The sequence below is a fragment of the Oenanthe melanoleuca genome, chromosome 3 (genome assembly GCF_029582105.1).
Source record: "Oenanthe melanoleuca isolate GR-GAL-2019-014 chromosome 3, OMel1.0, whole genome shotgun sequence".
Lineage (NCBI taxonomy): Eukaryota > Metazoa > Chordata > Aves > Passeriformes > Muscicapidae > Oenanthe > Oenanthe melanoleuca.
Window position 1 is genome coordinate 81473105 of NC_079336.1, and position 14999 is coordinate 81488103.

At 41.9% G+C, this 14999-nt stretch overlaps 1 protein-coding gene across 2 annotated transcripts in view; it reads right to left on the minus strand.

Annotated features, from left to right (window-relative positions):
- The window catches only part of LRFN2 (leucine rich repeat and fibronectin type III domain containing 2), a 237534-nt gene that overhangs the window by 120281 nt on the left and 102254 nt on the right, over positions 1-14999 (minus strand). Inside the window, exons 1-2 of one of the 2 annotated variants that reach the window (XM_056487603.1) lie at positions 8113-8510; positions 7387-7593 (exon numbers count right to left, since the gene is read on the minus strand). The exons of the other annotated variant lie outside the window; for it this stretch is intronic. The gene's annotated coding sequence lies outside the window, so the exon portion shown is untranslated. Of the gene's footprint in view, positions 1-7386; positions 7594-8112; positions 8511-14999 lie in introns of those variants that run through there. 2 annotated transcript variants of the gene reach the window in all.

A 14999-nucleotide genomic window follows, 5' to 3' on the forward strand; every position in this document is an offset into this window, starting at 1 on the left:
CACAGTCTACCCCAATTAGGTCTCAGTTTCAGTTAGGTCACTACATGATCTCTGTGATTTAATGCTAACTCCAGCACCATGGGAGTAGCAGGATATGTCAGACGAGAGGACAAGATCAATGAGCTGTGCTGGAAAGAGCTGCAGCAGCTGTTACTTGGCCCGAGGGCATTATTTATTTTTAAATGCAAATCCCAGAGTTGAGATAGAATGTGGCATAACTTTGATTTTTCCATTCTGCAGTAGGACACTGACATAGGATAGAAGTCACCAGTGCACAGAAATTCACCATGTCCTATCTCAGCCTTCCTACAGGAGGATGGATTTCTTGCCTTTCTTGGCACAATCCGAAATGTAGTGAAGTTTTGTGAGACACAGACCCACAAGGTCATCACAGACCTTTGTTTTGCTGCCCACAGCATTACACAAATTTAGAAGTTTTAAAAGAGGTAAGTAAAAATACTAAGATGATCATGAAATGCAGCCAATAGACATCCAGCACAAAAGGGAAAGATCTCAGCCCACCAGTTGCACTCTCTCTGGAAAAGATATCATAAGAAGAGGGACCTGGTATATTTTAGAGGGTCTCTCACACTAACTTGAAAGCTTGTTGCTAGGTTCTACTAGGAAATGAGTGGTTATAAGTATTAGCTGATGATAAGAAACTCTTTGTGTTCAGTCCTGAGGAAAAATACAAATAAAGCTGCTCCATTCAACACACTGATCCAGGGAGGTTAAAGAGTGAGACAACAGAAACAAATGAACAAAGGGCTTGAGTACATTTTCTCCTGTTCACCAAAAGGCTAAAACAGGTTAGATGGGAAAAATAAAACTACCTCAAATGGCTGAGAGAGCTATGCACAGTGTGACCAAAAACCCTCATCATAAATTTGTCTTTAGCCTAGCCTGGTACTCTGTGGCAAAATGGGTCATGCAAATAACTGAAGAGACAGAAACATCTTCTTAGCTTTACCACAGCTGATTTTACTCTCTGTCTCCCCCCTCATCCTACTCAAGTTTCTGCAGTTTTTCTCCCAGTGTTACTCCCTTTGCTCTCAGGATATTTGCTCTCATGGATATCCATCAGGCTGAGTTTCAGCTTCTCTGCCCTGACTCTCTGCCAGTGACCAATTCTCTCCAGTCCACATGGAGCCACCCCTGGATCTGGCAGAAAACATTATTAATTGATGGCCCTGAAACTTCTCCCACCAGCCAGGGCAGGGTGATGGGAACCATGGACAGGGGAAGCTCATCCTCTGTGACACTCCTGGGCACACAGTATGGCTGTGAAGAGCTTCCCCCTCATCTCAAGAAGGTTTCACTGTCAAAATGCATCTGAGGAGCCTGAACAGAAGATGTAGCTGTGCTAATAAGGAAAGGTCACACTGTCCTTCCAAAGTGGGTGTCAGCTGAAGCATTCATGGCTCATTGGGATACTTGCTCATGTGAAATGGGATTAGTGAATACTCCCATATCTCACAGAGGAATTTGTCAATTTTCAAGGATAATTTAAAGATATTTTGATTATATGAAAAAAAAAAAAAACCCAAACCAAACAAAAAAAAACCCCAAAAAAAAAAAAACCCAAAAAAAAAAAAAAAACCAAAAAAACAAACAAAAAAAAAAAAACAAAAAAAAAACAAAACAAAACAAACAAACAAACAAACAAAAAAAAAAAACCAAAAAAAACAAACAAAAAAAACAAAACAAAAAAAAAAAAAAAACACAACAAACCTAAACCAGAAAAAAACCAAAACCACTTGATCCTCTTCTCCATGAGAGTTTCTGGGAACAAACACATTTTCCCATTTTTTTACTGAACATTTCCAGAGGAGATAAGTTATCTGACCTGACAACAGGGACAACAGGGAGAAGGTACAGTCAATAGTTTGGAGAGCAAGTAATCAATGTTGTACCCTTATTTAATAACCAATATACAGTAAATATCCGCCAGCTGCAGTGATAACATTCACTTACACTGAAGATAACTCATACAAAATGCCAACTACTCCTCAATTTAGGAAACCAACAAAATGGTCTCAGTCCAGATAATTTGTTTTCTATCAATCAGTTTGGCCTTTCTCTTTCTTAGTTTAGTGCACTTGTTTCACACTCAAACCATGCAGAGCTTTCTAAATATCACGTGTTTACCAATTCACAGGAATATTCACAAAGGGAATGAGACCAAATGTCAGCTGAAATGATTGGGAAGGTTTGATATTTATCTCTAAGGAGACAGACATTTGTTGTTGGCTACTTTTAAACCAGACAGGGAATGCTGAACAAGCCATGACAGGCACTTTTTTGTCTTGACTTTTCCTTTTGCCATTTGACTGCTCATTGTTTTCATTCTGTACTGAAAGGGCAGATAGATTTTTTAGTCTGTTAACTGAGGGATCTAATATAAATCCTGCTGCAGCCAATTCTTCCTTTCTAGCACCCATACAGGTGCTGCTCTCTTGCTGATATCACAGCCTATCCATCCTGCCACTGCAGCAGAGGATGTGGCATGTTTAAGACATCCTCTTTTCCTCTCCTGTTCTTAGTTTTTATCTTTAGACTCTAACAAAAGGAGGATTACTCATTCTGACAGACATGTACACTAAAGCTTTTCTGAGAAGCTTAGACATGACAAAAGGTAACTGGTGCCATTTTGAGCCCCCTTACTCCTCAGCCTGTTAAAGCAAATTGCTCCTCTAGAGGCTGAAGAATAAAAATTCCTTACTTCTCCACCAATGCATGTATCATCTCCAGCCTCAGTCGTGCCTGGTCACCACAATCCACGTGACTTGATTAGATTTAGGTTTTTCATAGTCCTTCCTTCTCCCACCCAAGTCAGCTCAAACTCTACAGTCCCAAGTGGACAACTGCAGCAATTTGTCTGAGTCCTGCACATAAAGATCTATGCCCTACCTCTTCTGGCTCCAGGAAGAGTCACACTGGTGATTTTCTGCACCAGTGCCACACACGTGCTTTCCAGGATTTTCACTGCAACATCAGCTCTATTAAAATAGACATGATGCTTGCAGACATCGTGTGCTTTCTCTTGATTTTATCCTTAATCCAGCTTCTGTCCTGCTCAGAACCTGACTTGCTATGCACTGGGATCACCAGCCCTACCTCCCACCTTCTGACCAACCATTGTCCAGGACCCTGGATTTATTGCTATTCCAAGACCCTCTCCTTACCTCACCTCTTTCCGCAACCCACAGTGGCAGCAGATCTGCCAGAGGATTAGAGACCTGTTTCTTCTTGAGTTGTGATTAGCAGAAGCCTCCTAAATGCTCCATTATATTATAATGCTGCTTATATTATCGCTGCAGTTATCCCTTCCTACCTGCTGTTTTTCAGCTGCCATATCCTCTCAGTGCATAAGTTTTCCATAGCTGGAGAAATGATTTCAAGAGCAACCTCTCAGAGGCCTTGATACTTCACAGCACTTGTTGCCAAGATACCCCTAGAATAATCCCTTTGGGTGAAATAAATTGGTTTCCAGGTAAGGCTTGGCAGGCAAAAGTTTTCTGGTCCCTTGAGTCAAAATGACAATATCTACAGTTTCCTTGTCCCAAACTGAAGGTATGCTGCAAGCCTTCTAATGAGCCAGAAATGTTTAATTCCAGTTCAACTCAGAGATTTGCTTGTCCTTTAGCAGAATGGGATTTTACCATCAAGTTTCATGTGAATTATTTTCAGTTTTCATACAAAATGAATGAACTGGAAGGAAATAATAAAATTTCTCTTCCAGAAATTATGTAAGATAAGGTATTCTAGAAATTTTGCCCCTACAGTTTTTTAGTCAAGAAATTTGTAAGATTGATCATTTCCCAATCATGTTTCTGTCTGTTAAAAATATTATTTCCTGCACAAAAACAAAAACATTTATACTGGAAAACTCCCACTCAGCTCTGCCTTCTATATAGGTCAATAGTGATTCTGCATGGGGGCAGACCCTGACAGCACATCTTCTCTTTTCTCCCATGTTTTCAGAGCAGTTTTTTTTTTTTAACTGAAAAGATGTTTTCTGACTTTTACTGCTGCTGCTCATTTTATATGCTGAAGTTGGTATCCTGGATTTGCCACCCATGTTTTTCCATAAAGATGAGGATATCATCACAGACCCATATCATGGGTAAGGCAAAGAAAATGACAGGAAGAGAGAAAAATCAGCAACAATGTCATATAAATATCCTGAAGTAGGGTGACAATTGCTGATCCAGGATGCAGAAATAGTTCTAAATAACACAATCTTTCCCCAGTCTTCCATGTCACATCATTGTGGGCCATCTAATGACATATTTACATATGTTAATTTCATGCCAACGTTCATCACTGACCCATGCAGGAGTTCCTAGAATAAAAAGTGTCACTTACAGGCTTTCCTCTCTCTCTGCCTCCCAGTGGAGCTGAGTTGGGCAGAGACAAACAGCTGGCCCTTCACTGCAGCACGGCATCACACTGATTTGTCATTTGTGGGTTTGTTGTTATTCCAGTGCACTCAGATGAAACCTTGCCTTTTGTCACAAGTTTCAGTTGATAACTGGGAGCTGTTCAGCCCCTTGCAAGCACATGTGGCCTCTGGACACTGACAGAATAAATCCCAGCCCTTGGTGAGATCCTTAGTGGCTACAGTCAAATTCTGCATGGTAAAAGCAAAGGAGGGAAAGGGAATACAAGCAATGGCCTATTTGGTGTTGGGCAGTAAATTCCAGAGTCATCTGGACTGGTTTGAAGGAGCCACAGATATCTTCCTTCAAAAAGAGTGTTACTGCTTTTCAGTTCAGCACCTAGGAGATAATTAGGCTCTCCACAAAAACAACCCCATGACAGCACACTAGGACAAACATGAAGAAAGTAAGGCTGAGTGCCCAGGCCAGAAAAAAAAGAGACTGAGCACACTGTTGGAACAAATTACCCCTCTTCTCCCACAGGTGATCTTTGTAGGTCAAGGCAGAAATGCATTAGCAATGCAAAATGGGATTTGGGAGTGAACAGGCGCTGTCATCATCCCCTGCCTCCCCTCTGTGAGGGTGGGTAGCAAATGCAGCCTCAAGGGCTTTCAGTCCACAGCCCCTCAGCAGGGAGTCAAGTCACTTGAAGAATATTCCCACCTACTGCCGGTTAAACCTCGATAATTTTGAATCAGCCTCCCGTTATGCTTTTTGCCCACAAGTACAAAAAAAAAAAAAAAAAAAAAAAAAAAAAAAGGAGTGGGGGGAGGGGGCGGATCAGGATCAGGTGGGTCTCTAATCATTACATTGCAAACTTGAGTCAGTGGTCAGATTCCTCAGCAAAGAGGGGAGCAGAAGCACTCTGACTGGGATTGCTGGGAGCTGTCAGTCAGAGTGGAGGCTAGGGGGCAAGGCTACACATGCCATTTGTACTTCCCAATGGTCAGTAATGGCCCAATTGTAAATTTAAGCAAGAAGCACCGAAGCTGAGAAGTGTAGCATGGGGCAGAGAGCAGCAGCAAACAGGGGCTCTGAGGCTGGGTCACATTTCTCAGCTCTTGGGGTGCACCAAGGGGAGCCAGCTTGCCTGCCTGCCACTGCCCTACACAGCCAGATACTGGGGACACCTGGTCCAGAGCCACCCTAAAGAAACCAGAGCTGTGCTGGGGGAGCAGAGCAGACACTGCCTCTGATCCAAGAGGTGCTGCAAACCTTTGGTGGGTTTCATGGGTTAAAATAGCATGAATTTTTGCTAACTGTCTCCTGGCATTGCTTGTTTTTTGCATCCCTCTCTCCCTGAGAGTTAGAAGCAGCCCCAGGAAGGTGTGGAGCCCTCGCTGGCGCGGCAGCTCCGAGCAGAGCGCGACAAGCACTCTGTAGTGCTCAAGTGGTGATCTGTGGGCAGTGCAAACTCACCACTGACACACAGCAGGCTGTAAACAAGGAGACTGCAACCAGCCTGAAACACGGCTAGAGTGGAAGGAATTCTTGGTCTCTCTTTTTTCTCATCACAAGCCTAAATTTGCCTTAGTACAGCCTCTGTACGCAGCAAGGTCCAATAAGAAATTGATCCCCTGCATGGGAATGTTTCCTCTTTCTGAAGGAACAGAAAATCCCCTTGACAATTGTGCTGCTGGACTTACCCATGCTGAACATTGTATTATAAAGTTAAGAAGTGTCAATTTAATTAACTGTGACTTTATAGACTTAAGCGACACTTACTGTTTCCCTCTCTCTTCTCATCAAAAGAGTTTTTCTGTCATAGTAATCCCAAAGATGGAATAGATAAACCTTATTTCTCTTAATATCTCCATGGCACTGCCCAAAAATACTGGATCAGGCAGTCTGAAAAGAAAAAAAATATTCTTGCTTTAAATCACTATTACTCATCTCTTCTGTGTAGGCAGGAGTTACCCAGTTCAAGAACCCTTCCTTACATACACTACCCCAACTGACCATTTTACATTTCCAGTTACTGATCTACCATGCTGGGACTTGTTGACTTCACTGCCAATTTTTTTTTTACCCCATTAGTTCCTTTCTTTTATTCAGTCACTCACTTGCTTTGTGCCCCAAACATGTGCATATGCCCATGCAAGTCAGAGACTCAGTTTCCATTTTGCTGTATCTTGTACTGTGCTGCCACTTAGATGCTTCCCCCAGCCCAATTCTCAGTACATTTAGTCTTGCTGAGAGCATATATGTCTGCTGACGTCAGACAGAAATGACATAGCAGATACCTGTTTGTGCACCCCATCCCCCACAAGCCCACCTGGCCAGTTCTGGGCACCCATCACCAGTGGCATCGCCCTACCAAGAACAAATCCTCTGTCTGCAACAGCAGGCACTGAACTGGGTGCCCACTGCCCCTCCACATCCCTCACTCCCTTCCCTTCCCTAGCTGCTCCTGTGCCTTCTGTTTCTTAAAATGACATTTGCCAGGGTTCTCACACTTTTACCCTCTGGTTTTATACACAGCAGAGTTGATCTGTCCAGCAAAGTTCTTCCTAAGCTTTGTAGGACTTACTAATTCCTCAGAAAGCTGAAACTGCTTTCACAGCTTTACTCTATTCCTCAATTCTTCCTTTATTAGAAACCAAATTATTATCCTTTCTTTTAAGCATCTTTCCAATCCCTGTTTAAGGACTATCATAAAAATTCCTATCGACTCTTAAAAAAACTGGTTTTAAGGTGCATTTTCATACCATGATAGGCAGAAACCAAACTGAGATCCATCACTCTACATGAAAAATCCTATCTAAGCTAACATGAAAATGGGAGGTAAAGTTATATATTTCTCCAATGCTTTAAGATGCATGACTGAGACATTTTTTGCCATCAGAGGCAGGTGTCTATAAAATGTTTTGGGTACATATCTATATATAGTTTTTTTTATAACTACACAGTACATACTACATAGGAAAAAAAACCTTGCACTTACCTTTGAGAAGTAACATTTATCCCAGGTTTGGTAAAATAGTCTCAGAGAGGCACTTAGACCTTCTTTCTATTCCATGCATCCTTTTTTCAAAAGAAAATAGAATCAGAAAAATCCCAGTTGATCTCTAGCACACCAAAATGCAGACAAGATTGCTTGTCAGATGCAGCCTGATTCAGTGAAGTCCGAGCGTGTCAATCCCTGAGACTCCTTGTTCAGTAATATCCAAGCACAAAAAAAGGAAAGGAGAAAAAAAAAAAGAAAAAGAAAGATAATTTTAAAAAGTGAATAACTTGTTCTTTTCCTGTATGATTTAAAAAACCCAGTCTTGGAGGACTAAGCAGGCTGCAGGCTTTTTGAGCATTCTGATCCTAGTGCATCCCAGGGTAAGACATGCATTTCAGTACTGCAAGTCCAAGTTCATACAAGCAAGCCCAGGTTCAGTGTGTGCTGGGGTGGGGGGCTGAGCTGGACTGCGGGGGGAGAGAGGCAGGGAGACACAGACACACACAGCCACGCAGGGAGGGAAGGAGGAAAAACAGCAAAGTGGAGTGATCTCACAAAGTGCTCTAGATGGCAGAGCCTGCACGGCTTGTGAGACAAGCAGCGTGCACACACCAGGAAAAAAAAAAAAAAAAAAAAGGAAAAAAGGGGAAAAAAAAAAAAAAAAAAGATAGAGAGTGAAAAACCCGAGAGAACTAGCAGGCAGCTTCAGGAATCTCTTCTTACCTCTTCTGATGGTGCAACAAACAGCAAGTGCTTTGTACTGCATAGGAATCCGTGCAGGCACGACTCAGTCAGACCCCTCACCTCTGAAATAAACAGATGTGTGGCATAGGAAAGGGAAGAAAACCAGAAACCAGATGACACAAGGGCACAAAAAGAAGCTAATAAACAAGTAAAAGTGTCAGGGAGGAGTCCTAAGTGGGCAGGAGGCAAACAGTTGGTATGGAAAGAAGCATCCAAACAAAACTCCTGGTCCTAACAGAGAGTGGCTCTGTAATTATGTGGCAAAGCACTGCCCTCTAAGCCATTGCATAAGAATAGAAACCTAAGCTGTGTAGTCACAGCCTGACATGCTAAATCCTCACGAGCTACACTCAACATTTGTCAGTAGAAAGCCTGTCAGTCCTCTGGGGGCGGAGGAAGAGGAGGGAAGAGAGGAGAGGAGAGGAATTTTACTGCAAAATGCATAAGCTGCAGTTGCAAAGAGCTCTCAGGTGGTGCCGATGCTGGAAACCTTATAGTGGAAGTCATATATATCTGTATCAATGTAGGAAAAGATAGATAAAAACCATATGTGCTGCTTAGGAACACGGTTTAGTGGTGGATTTGGCAGAGCAGTGCTAACAGTTGGGTTTGATGATCTTGAAAGTCTTTTCTGAAAGAAAACCATCCTATGATTCTAATAGCACTGTCAGATACATTCTATTTAACACTGGAAACAATTTTCCCTTGCTGTGTTTTAGAAACTTAAATGACAAAGAGAAGAACATGTACAGGGGTTGCCCACATTAAATAATATTATTTCTAATGCTGATAGCAAAAAAGTAATGGCAGTTCTCCCTTTGCAGCTGAACAGTATTGCAATGTCTAAATAAAACTTGAACTGAGGTAAAAGAACTCATGAAGATTGATCAGCCTTTCCAATGTACTGGTGGATTCCTCTCTCCAGCCCTCCTGACACAGACACACTCATTTTCTTCTGCCTCTCCTGGTTGAAGAGGCTCCTAGACAGAGCCAGGGAAAAGATGAGCACTGACTATAAAAGAGGAGGAAAAAAAATCCATCTTGTTCAACTTACTACACACAAGTATCAATATATCAACAGAAAGAACAACTAATAATGCACATGGAAGGAATAGGAAAAAAAAAAAAAAAAAAAAAAAAAAACAAAACCACCAAAAACCCTCATTAAAATACCCCAAGAAAATAGTATCATTTTGCAGCGGAAATTTACCTGAAAATTGTGGCCCTGGGTCACACCTATGCTCCATTTAATCCAGTGTCCTGTCTCTGGACAGTGATCAGCACTACACACCCCTGAGGAATCTGAATGAGTTTGTGCAGCCTGTGCTCGACAGCCAGGGCTAACCTGTTCATGGGCAAAGCTTCCCCTTAATCCCTGTTCTTTAAAGATTAGTTAATGCACTGAGGCATGAGCAGTGGAGCAGTCTCCTTCTGCACATCCAGGTTAAATATGTAAGCTCTGATTCTGAGGTCCTTTGTATTTGGTGTAAAGTGCACCTCTTAAAGGCACTAGAGATCTAAAGAGTAAAAACTTGTGATGCTTTGTAAACATCTCAGTGTGAAAAAGGCCAAGAGTTCAGAAAGAGCTGCAGTATTTCAGTCTGAAGGGTAAGAAGTATATTTTTCTAGCCTCATCTAGCCTAGTTACTCTCCTCATTTGCTCCTTCCTCCCAGTGAAAACATCACACGTTCTTCAAGAGTCTATCAGTGCAGGTAGAGGAACCAGGTCACCCAAACGATGTGCAGGTATCAAATCTGGCCCCTTGAAAGGCAGACCAGACTGAACTGAAAAGTTTGAAGATGTTTTTGAGGATGACTGCATAGAAGAATACATGGGGTTTTCGTGGAGGGCAGGTTCTGCTGAGCTTTAGATCCCTCACAGTTCCAGTCTGGCTCGTTCAGCCTTGGCTCTGTGTGGAGCTGTGCTGAAGGGCTCTTCTTGAGAGGAAGGCCAAGAGTTGTCAATAATCTTCCTGGGCACTGAAGCAAGTGGCCTGGCCAAAGGAAGACCTGAGAAGCTGAAAGCTGCCAAACTGGGCCTTGAACTGTCAAGAAATTACTTCATTTTATTATGAAACAGGAACTTAAAGAGCTAACTTTGAACATAAGTCCTGGGAATCTTGGGCCAAGCATATTGGCTAGGAAATCAAATCAAAGCTCTGATCGTGTCAGTGCCTCATAAAATAAATGTCAGTGCATCACAGACAGAGAAGACATCTCTTAGTGACATCAAGAATTAATAATAGACTCTGAGACTAGCGTTTCAGAGTCTGATTTGAAAGCAAAAGAGAGAAAGTGTACTCTGTCAATGCACTCCAAGAATCTTCCAAAAATCTTTCGCCAGCTACAGTTTTGACAGTGAAAACTCCCAACGGAAAATAAAAGTAAAATCACCCAAAAAAGATTTACATGAGTCTGTGATATTGTAGGTCCCCAATGTGTGAGGCCAGGGTGCTTTTCAGCTTTCTGTGATGCCCTTCAGAATTTAATCAGAATTCCCTGGCATTTTCCCCTCAGCTTCCCCTCTTCACTAACCATCCCTGGTATTTATATATTGTTTTGCTCCCAAGTAAGGAGATTCTCAGTGAATCAACAGCTTTCTTTCTTGGTCCTTCTGGCAGGTTACCACTTCCTCTCATCTCTTTTACTCAGGCCTCCCCTCCCTCCAGTCCTGCCGTAGTTCCCAGTCAGCCACCAAGGGTGTTCAAGCTACATCTGCTGTTATTTCCACCTCCACAGAAACCCCATCAGAGCCAAAGAGCCACAAGAGAAGTTTCATTCTGCCTGGACTGTGATTATCTCACAGGTCCACAGCACTCACTCCTAGGAAGAACTGTCGAGGTTCCATCTTCCATTCTTGACTTAGATCTAGGAAATACATGAGAGAACAGAATTACAGATGGCTAACTTTTGCACTGTGAATCTTGCTGAGCAGCTGGAGTGATGCAGGAAATCCTGTTCCCCAACAGAATGCATAATTTCTCTGTGAAAAAACTCATAAAAACTCATAAAATCCTTAAAATCACATTAATACAGGTTTTCTTGAACAGTGTCAATCACTGGAAAGACCCATCTTGACACAGAAATTATGTAATGGAAACCCTCTCCTTTGACAAGCAGTGCTAGATATAACATCAAAGCCCAAGAAGACTAAACTAGTATAGCAGAGCAAGACAAAAATAAAATTGAGATGTTTTTGAGACTTCCAGGACAACTTCACCTTCTACAAACACCATTCTCCTTTCAGAGTCTAGCAGAAGAAGCACTGAAGCCTTTGGCCATCTGACTGACAGTACAATTTAGGATGTGCTTGTGGGCACTGGTGATTCCTGTCTCCTGCTGGCCACTGTCAGCAGTGGCTCACATGACTGTCTAATCAACGGCTGCCAATCAATTTTACTGATAGAAAGACAGTCTAAAAAACCCGTGGTCTGTGGCCCTAGTGATGAAAATAATTGTCAGGAGCTGAACCCAGCAGCTTTCAAACATTGGAGGTTTGGGGAAAGACTGTATAGTTCTTGGGTGTTGTACAGCTCAGCTCTTTACAAATCATTGAATATCTGTTTACACATGTATATGCCAGCACAAAATCTCCTTCTCACATCCTCCACCCACACATCCCTCTGCTTTTAAAAGCAGTTTCAGCCAACAGACAAACTGAATATGCTTGTTTTCTGTTTCTTGCATCTTAGCATGGGGAGCACTTAATCCAAATTTCTAGAGCCAGACATCCAACAGAGACCAGGCACTGTTTTACAGTGCAGTGAAAGGAAAAAGGGTTTTGAGGGTATTAATGAGACAAAAGCATCACAGATGGTCCCTTTTACAATATGCTGCTATAAAATGCATAGACTAATATCACAACTAAAATATGAGGATCAACTTCATTAAAATACTTCAGCAACTCCACAAAAACCTTTCATTGTCCATCTTGCAGCTAAATGCAGAAGGGTTTCCAAATATCAAAAAAAAAGTTATTTCAGGTCATAGAATAAATTATATATTCATAATCTACTCCATTCTAAGCATTCATCTCATCTGGAATAACCAGGAGACTTGTGCTAACCTTAAGAGGACCCCCTGTAACTTTGTAGATGCTCTGAAAGGAGGTCAGTATGGTATTTTTATCCCAGGGTTATTATTCTTTCCAGGTTCTCCCTTTACAAGAAGGAAAATCCTTGTACTTCTATTTTGCATAATCACATGTCCAGCTGAGTGAGTAAAATTTAATGCCCTTTGATTGATAGGTTAAGACCAGAAGGGATCATTATGGCCATCTCATTTGACCTTCTGCATAACCTCAGTTACAGAAATCCTCTCTGTGGCTCCTGCATCTATCATCACAATATTGGATGATGCAAAAATATATATTTTATAAAGGCAGTCAATGATTAAATCTTGATTTAAAGATTTCAAGTGATGATGTATTCACTCCCTACTCTCTTTTTTAACTGCTTCTATTTTTAAAAAATGACCACACCTGATTTTGTTGCTCAAAAGACTTTGGTATGCTATCAAAACTTCAATAATTATGAATTACAGCTGGGAATCTCCTGTTCAGAAAACTCAGAATTAGGAATAGCAGAATTTTTTCCCATCCAAATGGACTGGTTCTTCTGGGGACAATGAGTGCTATTTGAGACCAGTGTAATCTATTCACTCAACAAACAAACAAACTTCTTATTTAGTGTACATCTGTTTTAGCACAGTGTTCATCAGAATAGAGCCTGCCTTAGCTGTGCTTTCCCAATTCTCTTATTTTGATGAAAAGCACAGCATTAGCTTCCACAATACACCTGGAGGCAGCAGCACTGCCACCTGCCCTTGAGGACCTCACCCTGGTGGGTTTGCCACCTCTGGCACTGATTCACTCTGCACAGAATGCTCCCAGTCAGCACTGAAAACCAGAGGGGCAGCAGAGGCCCAGTGCAATAAGGGCATGGCACAGGAGGAGTGGCAACATGAGTCTTCATTCTATATTTTGACCCTTTCCACACAGAATAGAAGATGCCAATGCTTTCCATTATTGAAAGAGGATACCTGCACTTGCCATGCAGCAGGGTCCCTCTTTGGAGAGGATGCTGTTAGGCTGTGATCATACAATTCCACAGGCAGTAGGAGCAATGTGAGGGAGGTCAGGCTCTCCACAGCCCTGGCTGGGACCTGCTGCAGTGACTCCCCTGCCAATCTCATGTCTGCACCAGCTGAGTCATTCATCTTCGTGCCCTGTCACATGCTACAGATCTCAGTTTGCTTTCTAATTGTCACTTTAAAAACAGTTTGGAGGAAGAGAAGGTTCTTTGGCATTTTTTAACCTTTTAGGAGAGAGGAATCATGAGAGATTGGGGACAGGTAACCCTCAGACAGGATTTGTCAACCAACCAGTCTTATGCTAATCATGCAAGCAGACTCTGGCATATAATGGACAAGAGTCCATATCTAGGACAAGGTCAACTCCTTAAGCTGCTCAGGAGTCATTCTAGTCCTTTCAAAATTGCTTGTCTCAGCCATGAATCTGAATGGTAAAATTTCATAACTAAATTAAAAGTACATGGAGGAGGTGAGAATCTTTCAGGCAAATTCTTGTTTTGTATCAAAACTACAGCCATCACCATAAAGCTAGTATTTTCTAACAGTTGTCACATTATAGCATGGAGGTGTCAAAGGAATTAATCCATCAATAACCTCAAAAATCTACCTTGCAAATTGTGGGAAGAAATCTTCCCAGCCGCAAAGCACTTAGTTTCTGTGGTCACGACTGTCTGAAAGCTACAAAGTTTGCCAAGGATGGAATCAGGCACTTAAAAGGAACAATCCCAGACCTCTGAAATTAGTTAAGATTACAGCACAGGGCTTGCAGTACACAGTGCAAAAGAAATAATACAAGGTGGTATTTTTCTTAATGAAACTTAAGCATGCTGCAAAAACTGTGGGTTTTATTCCTAATATTACTTCAATAAAATATTTTGGTTAGAAAACAAGAAAAGGCACATAGGCATGATTTGGGATCTGACTAGGAACATGAGTATTGTTAAAGTTTGATGCAGAAAGGACCAGGAAACAGAAAGGGGTGTGAAAGCCTTAGAGGCACTGCAGGGTGTGATTTCTGCCTGCTCTGCTGGGCCCCAGCTTGGGGGCAGATGGGCTCCTTACTGCTCCTAAATTATTGCTCAGGTCTACCCTCTTTCATCCCACCTTCCTGAGACTGATGCTAATGAAGTGTGGATATGTAGAGAGATTCAACAAATTCTTCTGGCTCTTGCCTGAGACCTTGGAAGCTGCTGAAGGACATGCATGAGTGAGGTTCCTGCTTCCATTCATAACCCAGGTGGGACACACAAATAAAGGAGAAAGAGGAAATAGAGGAGTAGCATTGTCAGGATTACAAGTGATTTGAATCCTCTGCTTCTATTTGTGTCTATCAGAGAAAAAGAAGGAAGGAGAAAACTAGTCCTTATCTTTTTAATTCTTACTCCATATCTTCTTCCTTATTTACTTCATAATGTTAAGAGAAATTGAGGAGAAAAATGACAGCTGTCTTAAAAAAGTGTCAGTGAATGCAAGAGCTAAGTCAAAGCATATAAATTTAAACTGTGATTAGAAATAGGCACAGCAAGAGCTACTTGGCTGTGAGGAGCAACAGGGTACACAGATTAATTTCAGAGGCTTCAGGTTATCTCAAGCATGGTATAGGAAATACAGCATTTTATTAACAACCTAAGCAGAGAGTATTTTGACATGGTTTTCACTGTTCTCTGTGCTCTCAGGCCTGAAAAAGGGAAGTGGGACCTGACCTTCAGTCAGCCCTTGCATGTCCAGGGCATCTCAGAGTATCTTCCCTCTGCTGTTATTCTGCTCAGAGACAC